Genomic DNA, 19,541 nt, shown 5'->3' with positions numbered 1-19,541 from the left:
CGTCACAAGGTCCACACATGAAGTCTGAGATGTTAGGCGATATGAAGGTTTCACAATACAAGGGGCTTTAAAATCCCTGCCCATTCCCACCAGGTATCAGAAGCAGCGCTCACCTGCCAGTCACCGTATGCTTTTTTCTTAAACTTTTGTATTGTTTTCACGGGAAAGCATCATTCATTAACCCCTCACCTTCTTTTGCACAATGAAAGAAATGCTAACTGAGGAAGAGTCGATTCTTCAATCATTTGTTCTGTGCTTTGGGGAGCGGGCAGGGAAGTGGACCTGAGTCCATGATCGGATCGGCCATGATCGTATTAAATGTCGGAGCAGGCTCGAGGGGCGTATGGTCGACTACTGCTCCTATTTCTTATCTTCTTATGTTCTTATGCATGTTGACCCATTTTACTCACTGTATTTTAGGAGTCTGGTTCAAAATCTTCATTGCTGATGACACCAGGAATCTGGGGCAACTTTTGTTAAATTTAACAGCAACGGTTATTCCGACCGTGCACAGGATTTCAAATAAAGTAAAAGAATTTTAAAGTGAAAAGATTTAGAAGTGTTACTTGTATTTATGTCTTTAATTAAACTTTGTGGCGTCTGATTCCCGTTCATGCCTCTGCTGAAGAAGAAAGGAGGGTTTGACGTTGACCAGACTGCACTGCCCCTGATATTTGTGAGCTCATCCTTTATATTCAGTGGTTTCTCACCCTTTGATGGGCTGCAGTGTGGCGGATATCACGTTGGCCTCACACGCAAAAGGTCCCCGGTGGATGCGTTTTCTCTCACTGAAAGTTATCTATTATTGAAGTGAAATAAAGAACAATGAAGGAATAAGGGAGCCCCTTTGCCAGGAGAATAAATAGCAAATAAAAACAGCAAATTCTGCAAATCTCAGCAAATCAGGCAGCATTTGCCAGGAGACTCAACTCGCCACCGATTGTTCCCATTTGGCAAGTTTAAACAAAATGCTTCTGCCTGGGATCGAACCAGGGACTTTTTGCGTGTAAAGCAAACATGATAACCACTACACTACAGAAACAACTGGCACAACAGCCCCAACAGAGGGGAGCTGACCAGTGAACTCCCTCTGTGCTGATCGGGAATGAGGAGGCTCACCTGAAACAACTTCTGTCCCACACTGAAAGCTCTCAATCCTTCTCCTCCGCTGCCCTTTACAGAAATGTCACGGATCACCCAGCCACCGTGTTCACTTCCACATCCTCACAGTGGGGCCACAGAGGCTCCTACCGTCTCCCCGCGATCAGCGAACTCACCCAGTTTATTAAATTAAACCCGGAACACGTGCCCGGCAAAGGGCAGGAGAAGCCAGATAGTCTGTAAGCTCGGTCTATCACAGAAAGTATTGGTATTCATGGTGCTTACAGCAATTATTAATTGTCTCACAGACCTCAATTATTTTTATGCGATGAATTGATCGAGTATCGTTACCAGGTTGGTGCGCCGGATCTTAACTCCTCGACCACCAGGGAACAGTTATGATAGATGTTGATATATTTATATATATTTATATATGAACCTGAATATCAACGGCTAGCTACCTTGACCTCATGGCGAACAGCAGTGCATCTAACTTTGAGTGAAGTAAATTGTTCCACAATGAAACCCATTTCATCTTTTGTTCCCTTTTAAACACGAGAAACTGAGACAGGGGGAATAGAGAAATAAAAGCCCAGGGATACAGACAAGAGGAAGAGAGAAGGGGAAAGATACTGCCCCCACCCAGAACTAATGCAGAAACCCCTCTGCTGCGCTCGGGGTGGCCACCCGCAGCCTGGATACACTAACGGGAGAACACCAGCGGCAGGTCGGGGCCATAAAAGGAACGGCGAGCGGCCCTGGGAGCAGCTTGGAGATCCCGGGAGACGACTCCAGGGAGCAGCGCGAGCTGGTGCAGGAGGGCGGCGGCAGCGAAGTGTGATGTCATCAAGGTCCAGGTCGGTGATTGGAGTGTGGGCAGATACAGCAGGAGCGGCGAGATCGGGGCGAAGGAGTGGCGAGAGACTGTGGAGGGATGTGATCATTGCCCAGGGGCGGGGTGAGTTCAAGGCCAGGGGCCCAGGGGCAGCACGGGCCAGCCCACACTGCGATATGTGTGCGCACTGGGTCCGTGCAGCAGAGCTGGTCTCCAGTCGTCTTGTTTAACCCTTGCCACTGGACGAATACTTCGCTCTGTCAAGCCCGTGTGATGGCTGGGGTGCAACGGCCATCACACGTTAAAAAAATCCACGCACAGGTATCTTCCACCCTTCAACATACATTTCAGGACCTGGAATATTGAAACACCTGTGAACTCATCCTTTTTTGGCGAGGAAGCAAGTCATCCTCGCTTCGAGGGACTGCATATGATGATGATGAACTGGATTTGCTGCGGTCCGCGGGCAGCAGGTGAAGAAAGCGGGCGTGAGAGGGTGAGTGACAGGTGGGCACTGCTTCTGATGCTGTCTGACCCACGGTGGGAGTGGCCGGGGATTTTAAAGCCCTTTCATTGCACCAATGCAGGGTAAATGAAACTGTGTTTCAGGAACCTTCATGTATACAAACATGAACAATTTGCACTATAGACCTCGTGGGGCAACGGTCGTGTGTCTGACTCGAGATCATAAGGCTGTGTATTCAAATCGTGTCGGGATGATTATTCTTCAACAGTTGTAAACTTCTTTGCTGTTTGGCAATAACCTCACACTTGCTCCAAGGTTTGTCTCACTGTTTGCCTGGTGTCAGGCACAGATATGCCAGATGCTCTCATTTACTTCATGTAACAAGACACAAAAGTTCAAAATTTAAATGAACTTACAGTCTGGATGGCCGAGCCGTTGAAGGTGCTGCGTTCAGATTGCAGTCTGCTCTTAAAGCGCGGTTTCAAATCCCATTTCTTATTTTTAGTCATTAAGCAAAACTCATTTGCTTGGCACCATGGCCAGCTCATTAAAAGTGGGATTCAGCAGTTCACCTGCTCGCTTAACATTTCCGTCTGACCGGGTGCTGAAAGTGGAGATGTTTCCGCAGTGTAGCGGTTAACACGTTCGCCTCACACGCGAAAGCTCACCGGGTGGGAATATTTTCTGGAACTTTCTCCTCATGCATGATCATAAACATGTAAGGATTAGGAGCCGGAGTAGGCCATTCGGCCCCTCGACCCTGGTCCACCATTCAAGAAGATCCTGGCAGTTCTTCGACATCAAGTTTAAACATCTGGGGCGGAGCCAACAGGCGCCTGGTTGCAATCAGTGACAAAAACGTTTGCTTTAGCAGAAGCACAGCGAGCTCAGTTGATACAGCGTGAGATTTTTAATCTCAGGTTCTCGGGTTCGAACACTAAGTTTGTTGATTACTTTTTAACTACATTTTATGTTGCTTTCACGGGAATACATCGTTAATTAACCGATGATCTTCTTTTGCACAAATAAAGAAATTCCAACTGAAGGAGAGTCCATAATTGGATAATTTATCTCTGCTCTGCAAGTTAATTCTTAAACCATAAACCATTTTACACACTGCTTTCGGGGTCTGGTTCAAAATGTTCATTGCTGGTAACATCAACAGGAGACTGGGGCAACAGTGAGACTGACTTTAGAGCAAGGGTCTGGTTATTGTGAAACACCAAAGAAAATATACATTCTGGAAGAATAACATCGAAAGGAAATGTGACCCGACACCCAGAAAGAAGTGTTAAGACAGAAGATGAAATGCTGCATCCCTTTCTGCAAAAAATTCCTTTCACAAACATTTCTCTGACCGAAGCTGCACAAAACAAAAATGTTCGTTTCAAAGTCATTAAACTCCCGAATTTCCGCTTCACCGGAATCTCCTGAATCAGATGCCTCTAGTTTTGCCGACTCAATCCATGTCCCTTTGCAATGTTCTGCTTCCACCCACACTATGAAATGTGCCACTAACTTATATAATCATGGAATGGTTACAGCACGGAAGGCCATTCGGCCCGTCGAGCCCGTGCCGACTCTCAGCGAGTCCCACTTCCCCGCCCTTTCCCTGCAATTGTTTTTCCTTCAGACACTGATCCAGCTCCCGTTTGAAAGATAAGATTGAGTCTGCCTCCACCACCCTTTCAAGCCGTGCATTCCAGATCCTAACCACTTGCTGCTAAATGGTCATCTCCTGTTCCATTGTGTAAAGTCTGGGAAACACGAGATCAATTCTTGCCACACTCACAGACTTCCTAAATATAGCACCGTCTTTCTATTCTCGTAAAACCAGCTCCTGAAGTGTAGGCCAGCTGTGTAGGTGAAAGCTCTGGTTATGTTCCTAACATCACTTCAATTGCAGTGTTTCCGTAGTGTAGTGGTTGTCACATTTTCTTCACCCGCGAATGATCTTTGGTTCGAAACTGGGCGGAAACATTTTGAAAACCAGTTTAATTAAATATTAGAAAAAATGGATTTATTCATATTAATGTTTCAATATTAACAAAACACAATGTCCCACAGCCTTGTTAAATTTTCTGATATCTATGTTCAGTTCTGTATGCACTCAAACTCGACACTTGAACTGAATGCTCTTAAAAGTATTGGAGTGGGAACTCACTGGATAACAGCACAGCTGGCAATGTTTGCGGAATATATTCGTGACACCAAAGCACACAATGACAACCTGGAACTGTGCGGTACAGTATCCTTGGGGAACACAGTTGAAGTCCCTAAGAGGGCTTAAACCACCAACTTTTTGGTCAACAACCGAACACGCTAACCCATTGCGCCACAGAGACTGACGCAAGTGTATACTGCCAGACATCCCAAACCAGGGTGTCCGTCAGTTAAAGCTTCAGATTGCTCTGATCGGGATGGAACTTGTCCACTCTCAGTTGCACTTTTCCCAAATAAAGGGTGGGACATTCATTGTCGATGCGTGGAAGCAGTCTGATCCCGCACACTGCAGCCACTTCCATGTCACCACCAACCAGCTCTCCCACAGCCGGTGTGATCTACCTTCCAGCCTTCCGGTGCCTTGTCTGTGAGCAAGTATTCTGATTGTCCCGAAGCCGGTATTAGGTTTTAATTCCTTTTCAGCTCCTGACTGCGGATATTCCTGTGATTAAACGCGAACTAAATGCTTACAGGGACAGTTGGATTCACCATTCCTTTGTGCTTGGTGAAATTTCAAAGATTGAAAGTGATGCACATCAACCCCAAACCTCGTCACCTACTCGCTAACCACGACACGCTGCTCCCGTGAGATGGAAGCCCAGTTGCTGTTTCAAGCTTGAATGCAGGAACAAGCAGAACTCATTCAAAAGAAAGTCCAAGTCCCTGAGGCACCTGATTATTTGCACCGAACTCCTTCGCAATGAGTTGAGGTTCCGTGTGGGGTGATTTGGTTACATCTTTCCCCACACTACAACACTTCAAACATAACTCAACGGCTGTAAATGCTTTGGGGCGACATGAGTTCCTGAAAGGCTCTGCAGAAATGTAAGTCCTTCTTGGCAAAATTTAGTTCCCACTACCATTGCGCCATGAGGTCTCGGCAGCTAGCCGTTGATATTCAGGTCCATAAGTAAATATATATTTTTTATATTTATACAAATTATCGAAGCTGTTCCCTGGTCGAGTGGTTAAGATCCCGAGCATTAACTCTTTCCATTCTCAATCAGTTCATCGCAGAAACATAATTGAGGTGTGTGAGAGGATTAATGATTGTTGTAATCGCCGTTAATAACCCCACTACTATCTGTTACAGAACGAGCTTACACACTCTCCCGCTTCTCCTGCCCTTTGCTGGACACGTGTCCCGGGTTTAATTTTACAAACTGGGCGAGTTCGCTGATCGCGGGGAGACGGTAGGAGCCTCTGTGGCCCCACTGTGAGGATGTGGAAGTGAACACGGTGGCTGGGTGATCCGTGACATTTCTGTAAAGGCAGCGGAGGAGAAGGATTGAGAACTTTCGTGTGGGACAGAAGTTGTTTCAGGTGAGCCAACACATTCCTGATCCTCCTCTCTTCTTAGATAATCCCCGGAGTCGAGGATGACTTGCTTCCACATTAAAAATCAGTGGTGATCAGCACAGAGGGAGCTCACTGGTCAGCTCCCCTCTGTTGTGGCCACTGGGCCAGAGGTTTCCGTAGTCTAACGGTTATCACGTTTGCTTTACACGTGAAAAGCCGCCGGTTTGATCCCGGGCGGGAACATTATGTTGAAAGTTCCTATAGGGGAATAATCGGAGGCGACTCTCGTCTCCTGGCAAATGCTAACTGACCTGCTGAGATTTTCAGCATTTGCTGTTTTTATTTGCTATTTATTCTCTTAGCAAAAGGGCTTCCTTATTCCTTAATTGCTCTTTATTTCACCAATAAATAGATAACTTCTAGCGAGAGAAAACGGATCCACCGGGGAAATTTGGCGTGTCTGAATAACCAGTGCTGTTAAATTTGACAAAAGTTGCCCCAGATTCCTGGTGTCGCCAGCGATGAGGATTTTGAACCAGACTCCTAAAACACAGTGTGTAAACTGGGATATGGTTTAACAGTTAACATGCAAAGCACAGAACAAATGATTGAAGTATCGACTGTCCCTCAGTCAGCATTTCTTTCTTTGTACAAAAGAAGATGACGGGTAAATTAATGAACTTTCCCGTGAAAACAACACAAAAGTTAAACAAAAACATACGGTGACTGGCAGGTGAGCGCTTCTTCTGATACCTGGTGGGAATGGACAGGGATTTTAAAGCCCCTTGTATTGCAGAATCTTCTTATAGACGAACATCTCAAGCTCCCTGTGTCGGCCTCGTGGTGCAACGGTAGCGCATCTGACTCCAGATCAGAAGGTTGCGTGTTCAAATCCCATCGAGGTCACTGCTCCTTTGGGTATTCCCGGAATTAATATTTTCTTTGCTGTTTGGCAATAACCAGACCCGTGCTCCAAGGTGTGTCTCACTGTTTCCCCGGTGTCAGTCAGAGAAACACCTGTTGCCCTCATTTATTTCTTGTGACAAGACACAAAAGTTCAAAATCAACCTGCAGGTGGCCATACACAGCACTGGATAGTCAGGACAGCCGAGCGGTCTAAGCTGTTGTGTTCAGTCTGCTTTGAAAAAGTGGGTTCAAATCCCACGTCTCGCACCTTTAATTATTAGTCATAAAGCAAAACTCATTTGCTTGGCACAACGATCAGCTCCTAAAAAGTGGGATCCTGCAGTTCACCTGCTCGCTCAGCATCTCCGTCTGACCTGGTGCTGAAGGTGGAGATGTTTCCGCAGTGTGGCCGTTCACACGTTCATCTTACTGTCATGTATCGCACACTACTCTGCAATTCTAAGTCGTTTTGAACATCTCTTTCAGCCAGGTGTGGGTACATTCAAAGGGGCTAAAGTTAAAATCGACATCACACAGGATGCCAGACAGGTCCATCACAAGGCTAGAGCTGTGCCTTATGTGATGAGGGAAAAGATTGAACACGAACTGGACCTGCGGGAAGGCATTATCTCATCCGTGGAATTTAGCGACTGGTCAAGTCCCATCATCCCCGTCATGAAGCCTGATGGATCCGTACAAATCTGTGGGGATTACAAGTCCACCATAAACAGAGTCTCCCTTCAGGACCAATACCCGCTGCCCAGAGCAGAGGACCTATTTGCCACGTTGGCTGGAGGAAAACTTTTCTCGAAACGAGATCTTACATCTGCGTATATGACGCAAGAACTGACCGAAGAGTCTCAGCTACTCACCACCATCAACACACATCGAGGCCTTTTTATGTACAATCGATGCCCACTCGGCATCAGGTCGGCAGCTGCTATATTCCAGCGCAACATGGAGAGTCTGCTCAAGTCCATCCTGGGGACGGTTGTGTTTCAAGATGACATACTCATCACGGGCAGGGACACCGACTCCCATCTCCGCAATTTGCAGGAAGTACGAAGTCGATTGGATCGAGTAGGCCTAAGAGTTAAGAAATCCAAGTGTCTGTTTCTCGCGCCTGAGGTTGAATTTTTGGGCAGAAGGATTGCCGCTGATGGAATCCCCCCAACAGAATCAAAAACCGAAGCAATTCGTCTGGCACCCAGGCCCTGGAATATCTCGGAACTGCCCGCCTTTCTCGGGCTATTCAATTACTTTGGGAACTTTATGCAGAACTTGAGCACGCTGCTGGAGCCTCTCCACGTGCTACTCAGAAAGGGGTGCGATTGGTTTTGGGGGACGCCCAAGAACGCGCCTTCAATAAAGAACTCAATCTTCTATGTTCCAACAGTGTTTTAGCCTTTTTTGACCCAGGTAAAAAGTTAGTTCTTACATGTGATGCATCAGCGTACGGGGTCGGGTGCGTTTTACAGCATGTCAATGATGCGGGTAAATTACAACCTATTGCTTATGCCTCCAGGTCACTTTCACGGGCGGCGTGCGGGTACGGTATGGTTGAGAAGGAGGCGCTCGCGTGCGTGTACGGTGTCAAAAAGATGCACCAATACCTTTTCGAGGCCAAGTTCAGGTTGGAAACCAACCATAAACCCCTCACGTCTCTGCTATCTGAGTGCAAGGCAATAAACGCCAAAGCCTCGGTGCACATTCAGCGGTGGGCACTCATGCTGGTGTCTTACGACTACATAATAAGGCACAGACCAGGCACAGACAACTGTGCCGACGCGCTTAGCAGGCTACCCCTGGCGACCACGGAAGGTTCGGACGAACAGGACTGTGAGATGGTCATGGCAATCAGTGCCTTTTAATCCACAGGTTCGCCCATGATGTCTCACCAAATCAGAGCCTGGACGACCAGCGACCCCACGTTATCCTTCGTCAAAATATGCGTTTTAACTGGTGACTGGGCAGAGACCCGTGATGCCTGCCCCGAGGGGATCAAACCTTTCCATAGGCGCAGGCATGAACTATCACTACAGGCAGACTGCCTGATGTGGGTCAGCCGAATAATTATGCCCTTGCGAGGCTGAGAGGCGTTTGTCCGAGAGCTCCACCGCGAGCACCCGGGGATCGTCCTAATGAAGGCCATAGCCAGATCCCACGTCTGGTGGCCTGGCATTGACGCGGACTTGGAGCTCTGCATCCGTCGGTGCCCCATTTGTGCCCAACTCAGTAATGCCCCCAGGGAGGCCCCCTTAAGCCCCCGGCCCACAAAAACCGTGGTCGCGGGTGCATGTAGACTATGCAGGCCCATTCATGGGCAAAATGCATTTTCAAAATGGATCGAGTTCACCATTTTAAACTCGAGTACTACCTCCACCACTGTGCAGAGCCTGAGAACCATGTGTGCAATGCACGGAATTCCTGACATATTGGTCAGTGATAATGGTCCGTGCTTCACTAGCGCAGAATTTCAAGAATTTATAGTTGACCACGGCATAAATCACGTTAAGACGGTACCGTTAAAGCCAGCCTCCAATGGCCAGGCGGAGCAAGCAGTGCAGATCATTAAACAAGGCATGCTCAGAATCCAAGGTCCCACGCTGCAGAGCCGCCTGTCGCGACTGCTGCTGGCATACAGATCTCGTCCACATTCGTTGACTGGGGTTCCCCCCGCACAACTATTGATGAAATGAACCTTAAAGACCAGGCTCTCGTTAATCCTCCCAGACATGCATGAGATTTCTGAGGCTAAGCGCCGGAAGCTAACTGAGTACCATGACCTAAATTTGAGGGGGAGGTGGAATGAGATAGGGGACAAAGTGTTTGTGCTAAACTATGGCAGGGGTCCCAAATGACGTACAGGGACAGTAACAGGCAAGGAAGGAAACAGGCTACTGGTTGTACAAATGGACAATCGACAAACCTGTCGGAGGCATGTAGACCAAGTAAAAGGTAGATTCACCATTAATACTGCAGGACGAGAGGCAGACTACAGTATGGAACTCACACCACACTTGGTGGGCAGACAGAGGGAACAACCTGAGGAAAGGGCAGTCTCAACTGACAGCCCAGGCGAGATACCAGCAATCACACTGAAAGAAAAACAGGCACCAAGGCAAACAACTGAACCACAACTAAGACGCTCCACGCGAGAGCGTAGATCACCTGAGAGTCTGAATCTATAAAGACAATAAGACCTTGGGGGATTTTGATGTCATGTATCTCACACTACTTTATATAACTGTATCTTACCATGCTATACATGACTGGAACACGATATGACCTGTAACCACAAGCATACGTTACCACCGGGTGTGCACTTGCAGGAGACACTGCATACCTGTTCCACACAGATATATAAAGGCAGGTCTCAGGCAAGTGTGGCACATGAGAGCTGTGAAATAAAGGTGCAGGTCCAGAGTGACCTTGACTTCAGCATGTGCCTCGTCTGAGTCTGTACTGCAGGGTCAGGACTTAACACTTACAAGCGAAAGCTCACCGGGTGGTAATATTTTCTGGAGCTTTCTCCTCATGCATGGTCAGGGGCGAGTTTGTTCTCCTGTGAAAGGTTATAAGATCATAAACATGTCAGGATTCGGAGCCGGAGTCGGCCTTTCGGCCCCTCGAGCCTGGTCCACCATTCAAGAGGATTCTGTAAGTTCCTCGACAGCAAGTTTAAACATCTGGGGTGGAGCCAACAGGCGCCTGGCTGCAATCAGCGACAAAAAGGTGCATTTGGCAGAAGCCCGGCTAGGTCAATCGGTCGAGCATGAGAATCTTAATCTTGGATTCAGGGGTGCGAGCCCCACGTTAATTTTTAAAACATGTCCCATTTTACACACTGTGCTTTAGGGATCTGATTCAAAATGTTCATTGCTGGTAACATCAACAGGAGACTGGGGAAACAGTGCGACTGACTTTAGAGCAAGGGTCTGGTTATTGTGAAACAGCAAATGAAATATCAATTCTGGAAGAATGACATCGAAAAGAAATGTGACCCCGACACACAGAAAGAAGTGTTAAGGCAGAACATTAAATGCTGCATTCCTCTGTGCAAAAAATTCCTTTCACAAACATTTCTCTGACCAAAACTGCACAAAACAAAAATGTTCCTTTCAAAGTCATTAAACTCCCGAATTTCCACACCCCCCGAATCTCCTGAATCAGATGCATCTTGTTTAGCCGACTCAATCAATGTCCCTTTGCAATGTTCTGCTTCCACACACACTATGAAATGTGCCACTAACTTATAGAATCATGGAATGGTTACAGCACGGAAGGCCATTCGGCCCGTCGAGCCCGTGCCGACTCTCAGCGAGTCCCACTCCCCCGCTCTTTCTCCTGAGGCCTGCAATTGTTTTTCCTTCAGGCACTTATCCAACTCCTGTTTGAAAGATAAGATTCAGTCTTCCTCCAGTGCATTCCAGATCCTAACCTCTCGCTGCTAAATAGCCAGCTCCTGTTCCTATGTGTAAAGTCTGGGAAACACTGGATCAATTCCTACCACACTCACAGCCTTCCTAAATATAGCACCGTCTTTCTATTCTCGTAAAATCAGCTCCTGATGTATAGTCCAGCTGTGTAGGTTAAAGCTCTGGTTATGTTCCTAACATTACTTCAACTGCAGTGTTTCCGTAGTGTAGTGGTTGTCACATTTGCCTCACACGCGAAAAGTTCCTGGTTCAAAATTGTGTGGAAACATTTTGAAAACTTGCTCAATTAAATATTGGAAAAAATGGATTGATTCATATTCGTGTTTCAATATTAACAAAACACAATGTCCCACAACCTTGTAAAATTTCTGATATCACTGTACAGTTCTGTATACACTCAAACTCTACACTTGAACTGAATGCTCATAAAAGTATTGGAGTGGGAACTCACTGGATAAGAGCACAGCTGGTAATGTTTGCGGAATATGTTTGTGCAGTCAAAACGCGCAATGACAAACTGGAACCGTGCAGCACCGAATCCTCAGGGAAAACACAGTTAAAAACTTCGCTTCTGGGTGGGCTTGAACTACCAACTTTTAGGTTAGTAGCCAAACGCGATAAACCATTGCGTCACAGAGACTGACGCAAGTGCACACTGCACGACATCCAAAACCAGGGTGTCAGTCAGTTAAACCTTCAGATTGCTCCTACCGGGATGGAACTTGTCCACTCTCAGTTGTACTTTTCCCAAATAAAGGGAGGGACATTCATTGTTGATGTATGGAAGCAGTCTGGTCCCGCACACTGCAGACACTTCCATGTCACCACCAACCAGCTCTCCCACAACCGGTGTGATCTACCTTCCAGCCTTCCGGTGCCTTGTCTGTGACGAAGTATTCTGATTGTCCCGAAGACGGTATTCGGTTTTAATTCCTTTTCTGCTCCCGACTGCAGATATTCCTGTGAATAAACGCGAACAAAGTGCTTACAGGGACAGTTCGATTGACCGTTTCTTTGCTTGGTGAAATTTTAAAGATTGAAAGCGACGCACATCAACCCCAGAAAATGCTGGAAACACTCAGCAGGTCGGGCAGTATCTGTGGAGGTGGGGAAGTGGGAATAATCGATTGGTTTGTTTGCGGCTTTGATCTGCTGCTGGGAAGTGAGGCAGCGCTGCAGGATGATATTTTTCGAGGTGTAAGCAGAGGTTTCCGTCGTGTATCGGTTATCACGTTCGCCACACATGTGAAATATCCTTGGTTTGAGCACGGACAGAAACATTGTTTTGGAGAATATTTTTCTGTGGAATACATTTTTTAAAAGTAGCCCCAGGTTCCTTGTATCATGAGCGATGGGCATTTTAACTCACTCTCCTAAAATAAAGTGTGTGTAAAATCAGATAGGGGATAAAACTTCATCAATGATTAAAGTTCCTTAACTCATTAAAGTTCAGTTCTTGAAGTTTCCATCAATTCATTTCATAAACATAATTGAAGTGTGTGAGAGAATTAATAATGGGCTTTAATCGTTAAGGACCCCATTACTTTATGTTATAGACCCAGGTTACACACTCTCTTGCTTCTGAAAGAGTTGAGGTCCATATGGGGGTGATTTGGGCACATCTTTCCCCACATTACAAGTGTGTCAGGAAATCAACCACCCAAAGCCCTTTCATTAACCACAGGGGTTCCCGCAATTGTCTGGTCTCAAAGCGGTTTTAGTCCTTGTCAATATCTCTTGTCCATTTCCCGATGTTTCCCGATTCTGTCGGTCTCCCTGGCTCTCTTCAATCTGTGTGTGGCCACCTACAGATTGGATTTCAATGAATACCTGTGTTTGTGTTTTCAATAACAACAGAAAATGTTTCTTAGATATTTCTTATGTTCTCTCCAAATCCTCGATATCCTTCCTAAATTGTGGTGCCCAGAACTGTAAACATGATCCAACTGAGGCCAAAGCAGGGATTTATAAAGCTTTGGTGTAAGTTCCTCACCGGTGTAATCTATTTCACGTTATAAAGCCAAGGGTCCTGTATTCTTTTTTAGGAACCTTATCAAATTGTCTACCCACCTTCAAATATTGCTGTGTGTAAATCTCTCGGTCACTCTGTTTCTGCATCCCCTTTAAAACAACACCATTTAGTTGAAGTTTCCACAGATCACCACCGTGTGTTTCCCAGACCTTACACGGAGGGACATCGGAACAGGAGGAGGCCATTTAGCCCCTCGAGCCTGTTCCACTATTCAGTGAGATCATGGCTGATCTGCTCTTGGCCTCAGCTCCACTTACCTACCATCTCCGCCTAACCCTTGACTCCCATATCGTTCAAAAATCTGTCTACCTCCACCTTAAATGTATTCAATGACCGAGCCTTCACAGCTCTCAGGGGTAGAAATACAAAGATTCACGCCCCTCTGAGGGAAGAAATTCCTCCTCATCCCCATTTTAAATCGGCAACCCCTTATTCTGAAACTATGTCCCCTCGTTCTAGATTCCCCCACGAGGGGAAACATCCTCTCTGCATCTACCCTGTCTAGCCCCTCAGAATCTTACACCTTTCAAAGATATCATCTCTCACTCTGCTAATCTCCAATAGGTAGATCCCAACCTGTTCAACCATTCTTCATAAGACAACCTTGTGAACCTTCTGTGAAATGCCCCCAATGAAAGTTTATCCCTCCTGAAATGAGGAGAGCAAAACTGTACACAGTACTCCAGGTGTGGTTTCACCTTTGCTCTGTACAGTTGTAGCAGGACTTCCGTACTTTTATATTCCATCCCCCTTGAAATAAAGGCCAATTTTCCATTTGCCTTCCTAATTACTTGCTGTATCTGCATGCTAACTTTTTGTGATCAGGAAGGCCAATGGTATCTTGGCCTTTATTGCAAAGGGGATGGAGTATAAAAGCAGGGAAGTCCTGCGACAGCTGTATAACGTATTGGTGAGGCCACACCTGGAATACTGCGTGCAGTTTTGTTTTCCATATTTACGAAAGGCTATACTTGCTTTGGAGGCAGTTCAGAGAAGGTTCACTAGTTTGATTCTGGAGATGAGGGGGTTGACTTATAAGGAAAGGTTGAGTAGGTTGGGCCTCTACTCATTGGAATTCAGAAGAATGAGAGGTGATCTTATCGAAACGTGTAAGATTATGAAGGGGCTTGAGAAGGTGGATGCAGAGACGATGTTTCCACTGATGGGGAGACTAGAACTAGAGGGCACGATCTTAGAATAAGGGGCCACCCATTTAAAACTGAGATGAGGAGAAATTTCTTCTCTCAGAGGGTTGTAAAACTGTGGAATTCCCTGCCTCAGTGAGCTGTGGAAGCTGGGACATTGAATACATTTAAGAGAGAAATTGACAGCTTTTTAAATGATAAGGGGATAAGGGGTTATGGGGAGCGGGCAGTGAAGTGGAGCTGAGTCCATGATCGGATAAGCCATGATCTTATTGAATGGCGGAGCAGGCTCGAGGGGCCGTATGGCCTACTCCTGCTCCTATTTCTTATGTTCTTCTGTAAAAGGACTCCCAGATCCCTCTGCTCCACAGCATTTTGTAATCTCTCCCCATTTAAGTAATTATTAGCTTTTTTTGTTTTACCGATCAAAGTGAATAACCTCATATCTCCCACATTATACTGCAGCTGCCAATTTTTTGCTCACTCACTGACCCTATCTATATCGCTTTGCAGATTGTTTGCGTCCTCCTCACAACTTGCTTTCCCACCATATCTTTGTATCAGCAGCACATTTGTCTACATTACAAACATGCAGAGCCCAGAACAAATTATTTTGCACCCTGGCGATGTTTTCCCATTGCCTTTGAAGGCGTATATCGCAGATTACCCAAAATGAAACCGTACATTTAAGATTTATACTATGAGGGAAAATTGCACCTTATATTATTAGTTCGAGGTGTTTCATTAATTGATTTGACATGCTGTATTTGTTTGAGGTGCTGTGGAAAAATGGATCCTTACTCATTGCTGACTCTAAGTTAGAACAAATGAGTGTTCGACAGTAAAATGAGCACTGCACTTTAATTGAGAATTACATATCCAGAGTTATAGTAGGCAGCCGCATACCGCAGTGAAGTAGAGCAGACCCGAGAGACTCAGCTAACATTTGGAAAGTAATCACTGAATTAACACAGAAGAGTGCAAAACATTCATCAGAACAATATACAATCAATACAATGCGTCTGATTGTGTTTGAAGGAACACGGCCATTGGAGAGAGAGCATCGTTTCCAATTACATTATATAATAAGTCTGAACAACATTTTCTAGTTTTGGGACGTTTAGCTTCAATTTCGGAATTTTGCAGTGAAACATATTCTATGTCATGAGGGACTCAAATCAGCGGCCATAATGTCTTTGTTCAAACAACTGAAACTAATTTCAACTCTGTTGCATCTTGACTGTCCCAGTGGGGAGCCCACAGGATATAATTGAAAGGCTCCGGGAATATTTCAGAGTTTAATTCATTGAGATTGCCTCAAGCACGAAGAGGCAGCATCGCTTAACACAGCAAATGCCTGATACGTCCTTACTACACAGTATAAATACACACGAGGCCCATGCTTGAGAGAAGGTCAATCTGTGACCTGTCCTTTATTCCTTCACACTCAAGTGATGAAGGTGGGTGGAGCTTCCCCTTTTTTCCCTGAAGGTCCAGGTTAGGAGTATCTCCCACCTAGTGGTCAGTGTTCTCACGGTGTACAACTTAGGTCAGTTTATACATGGGTTACAATGCTGGTTGAATACATGACACCACCTCCTACCCCAAAGTCTTATTGGGATCACAGGTTGAGTCTCTCTGGTTGTTTACGCTCCCTTGTAGAGCGCCTGAGTTGGGGCTCCAGTTGTTGGGCGCTGGCCTGAGTGTCTGCTGTTTGCAGTGCTCAGGCCTGTCCGGACTGCCCACAGTGACTGGTCTCTCCTCCCTTTGGTTCCGGTGTTCGGTCACCTGTGGTGGAGTGAACTCTATATCGTTCTCTTCCTCTGCTTCTTCTATGGGGTTGCTGAACCTCCTTTTTGTTTGATCCACATGTTTGCGGCAGATTTGTCCATTGGTAAGTTTAACTACCAGAAACCAATTTCGCTCTTTGGCAACCACAGTGCCTGCGAGCCATTTGGGCCCTGCAGCGTAGTTGAGGACAAAAACTGGATCATTTACATCAATACATCATGCCCTCACATTCCTGTCATGGTAGTAATATTGTGACTGGCGACTGCTCTCGACAATTTCTTTCATGGTGGGGTGTATAAGGGATAATCGGGTTTTGAGCGTCCTTTTCATTAGTAGCTCTGCGGGTGGAACCCCTGTGAGCGAGTGTGGTCGGGATCTATAGGCCAACAGGAGGCGTGATAAGCGGGTTTGTAGGGAACCCCCTTGGAATCTGAGCATCCCCTGTTTGATTATCTGCACTGCTCGTTCTGCCTGGCTGTTTGAGGCCAGCTTGAACGGTGCCGTTCTAACATGGTTAGTTCCATTGCCTGCCATGAAGTCCTGGAATTCAGTGCTTGTGAAGCACGGGCCATTGTCACTGACCAAGATGTCCGCTAGACTGTGGGCGGCGAACATTGCCCGTAGACTTTCTACCGTGGCAGAGGATGTGCTTGAATTTAAAATGTCACACTCGATCCATTTGGAGTAGGCGTCCACTACAACCAAAAACATTTTCCCCATGAAAGGACCTGCGCAGTCCACATGGATGCGTGACCAAGGCTTGGCCAGGGGCTAAGGGGGGCTTCCCTGGGCGCATGGCCCAGCTGGGCACATGTGTTGCACCTGCGAACACAAAGTTCCAGATCTGCGTCTATCCCTGGCTGCCAAACGTGTGACCTGGCAATTGCCTTCATCGTGACATTGCCCGGGTGCCCATTGTGGAGTTCTCTGATGAACACCTCTCTGCCCATCTGGGGCATGACTACGCGGTTTCCCCACAGTAGGCAATCGGCTTGAATCGAGAGTTCATCCTTGCCCCTGTGCAATTGTTTAAATTACTCAGGGCATGCGCTGTACGTGGCTGCCCAGTCCCCGTTCAGGACACATTTCTTTACTAGAGACAATAGCGGGTCTCTATTTGTCCAGACTTTAATCTGACGGGCTGTTACTGGTGAGCCTTCGCTTCCGAAAGCTACAACAGCCATGACCATCTCAGCACCATGCTCGGTAGCCCCCTCAGTGGTGGTTAGTGGGAGCCTGCTGAGTGCATCGGCGCAGTTTTCGGTGCCCGGTCTGTGCCGAATTGTGTAGTCATAGGCAGCTAACGTGAGTGCCCACCTCTGTATGCGGGCTGATGCGCTTGCATTTATGGCCTTGTTGTTGGCCAAAAGGGACGTTAGGGGTTTGTGATCTGTCTCCAGCTCAAATTTTCTGCCAAACAGGTAATGGTGCATTTTCTTTACCACATATACACATGCGAGCGCCTCCTTTTCTACCATCCCGTAGCCCCTTTCTGCCTGGGACAGACTTCTGGAGGCATAAGCTACCGGCTGTAAATGACCCTTGGCATTGACATGCTGCAACACACACCCGACACCATAGGACGACAGATCGCACGTTAACACAAGTTTCTTACATGGGTCATATAGCGTTAACAGATTGTTGGAACATAACAAATTGCGTGCTCTATTAAAAGCCCTTTCCTGTCTGTCCCCCCAGACCCATTCACGACCTTTGCATAGGAGCACGTGCAGCGGCTCCAGCAGCGTGCTCAATTTGGGAAGAAAGTTGCCAAAATAATTCAGGAGCCCCAGGAACGAACGCAGTTCCGTCGTGTTACGGGGTCTGGGTGCTCTCTGGATCGCTTCCGTCTTGGATGCAGTTGGGCTGATCCTGTCTGTTGCTACCCTCATCCGCAGGAATTCTACCTCTGGAGCTAGGAAGATGCACTTCGCAGTTTTCAGGCGCAAACCTACCCGGCCCAGTCTGCGTAGCACCTCCTCCAGGTTGTGGAGGTGTTCTTCAGTATCGTAACCCGTAATGAGGATGTCGTCCTGAAAAACCACCGTCCCTGGAATCGACTTGAGGAGGTTTTCCATATTTCGTTGGAAGATCGCGGCGGCCGAGCGAATCCCAAACGGACATCTGTTGTACTCAAACAACCCCTAGTGTGTCGTGATGGTGGTCAGCTTCTTCGACTCACTCGCCAGCTCCTGGGTCATGTAAGCTGAGGTCAGGTCCAATTTTGAAAACAGTTTGCCACCGGATAGCGTCGCAAAGAGGTCCTCCGCTCTCGGTAGTGGGTACTGGTCTTGGAGTGACACCCGATTGATGGTGGCCTTGTAATCGCCACATATCCTGACTGACCCATCCGCCTTGAGCACCGGCACAATCGGGCTCGCCCAGTCACTGAATTCGACTGGCGAGATGATGCCTTCCCTCAGGAGGCGGTCCAATTCGCCTTCTATCTTTTTCCGCATCACGTACGGCACCGCTCTGGCCTTGTGGTGTACTGGTCTGGCGTCCGGGTTTATGTGAATCACTACCTTGGCCCCCATGAAAGTGCCAATGCCGGGTTGAAATAATGAGTCAAATTTGTCCAGGATGTGTGAGCATGATACTCGCTCCACAGAGGAAATTGCATTGACATCGCCCCATTTCCAGTTCACGACAGCAAGCCAACTCCTTCCCAGTAGTGCGGGACAGTCCCATGGGACAATCCAGAGTGGCAACCTGTTCTCTGAATCTTTGTGGGTCACGACTACCGTGGCGCTGCCTTGCACCGGAATGATCTCCTTGGTGTAAGTCCGTAGCTGTGCGTCAATCGGCGATAATTTTGGCCTCCTGGCCTTGGATGCCCACAACTTTTTGAACTGTTTGATACCCATCAGGGACTGGCTGGCACTCGTGTCTAACTCCATTGATACTGGGATGCCATTGAGGAGCACTTTCATCAATATTGGTGGCGTCCTGGTGTATGAACTGTATACGTGCTCCACATGAACTCGCTGAACTTCAGCTTCCAGCGATTTCCCCCAGTGTCCATTTCTGCAATTTCTGCAGGCATTTTGCTCATCTCTGCAAACTCCGGCTGAATGTATGCCTCCACGCCTCCAGCATGAGTTACGGTTTGAAACAAAAGGTCCCTTGCCAGTCGATCGTCCCTGACTGCCCCTGTTATTGTCCTTGAGTGCACCATTAACAGCTGTTGATGGCCCCATTACTGGCCGTATTGTCCCTTGCAATGGCGTGAATCTCTGTTTAGCTTGCCATTTTCTCTGTCGAACTCCCACTCTGGGTTCGACTACATGTTGGGGCATGCCTG

The 19,541-nt window shown here is 47.1% G+C and overlaps 2 non-coding genes across 2 annotated transcripts; one reads left to right on the top strand and one right to left on the bottom strand.

Moving 5' to 3' along the window:
• Positions 1-969: 969 nt before the first annotated feature.
• On the bottom strand, positions 970-1,042 carry trnav-uac (transfer RNA valine (anticodon UAC)). The gene has a single exon. It is a non-coding gene; the product is annotated as a tRNA-Val (tRNA).
• Positions 1,043-6,758: 5,716 nt separating this feature from the next.
• Positions 6,759-6,830, top strand: trnaw-cca (transfer RNA tryptophan (anticodon CCA)). The gene has a single exon. It is a non-coding gene; the product is annotated as a tRNA-Trp (tRNA).
• The last annotated feature ends 12,711 nt before the right edge of the window (positions 6,831-19,541 follow it).

This window comes from Pristiophorus japonicus, unplaced genomic scaffold (genome assembly GCF_044704955.1).
Source record: "Pristiophorus japonicus isolate sPriJap1 unplaced genomic scaffold, sPriJap1.hap1 HAP1_SCAFFOLD_91, whole genome shotgun sequence".
Classification (NCBI taxonomy): domain Eukaryota; kingdom Metazoa; phylum Chordata; class Chondrichthyes; family Pristiophoridae; genus Pristiophorus; species Pristiophorus japonicus.
The sequence above is the reverse complement of the archived record's forward strand: the minus strand, read 5'-3'. Positions and strand labels throughout refer to the sequence as shown.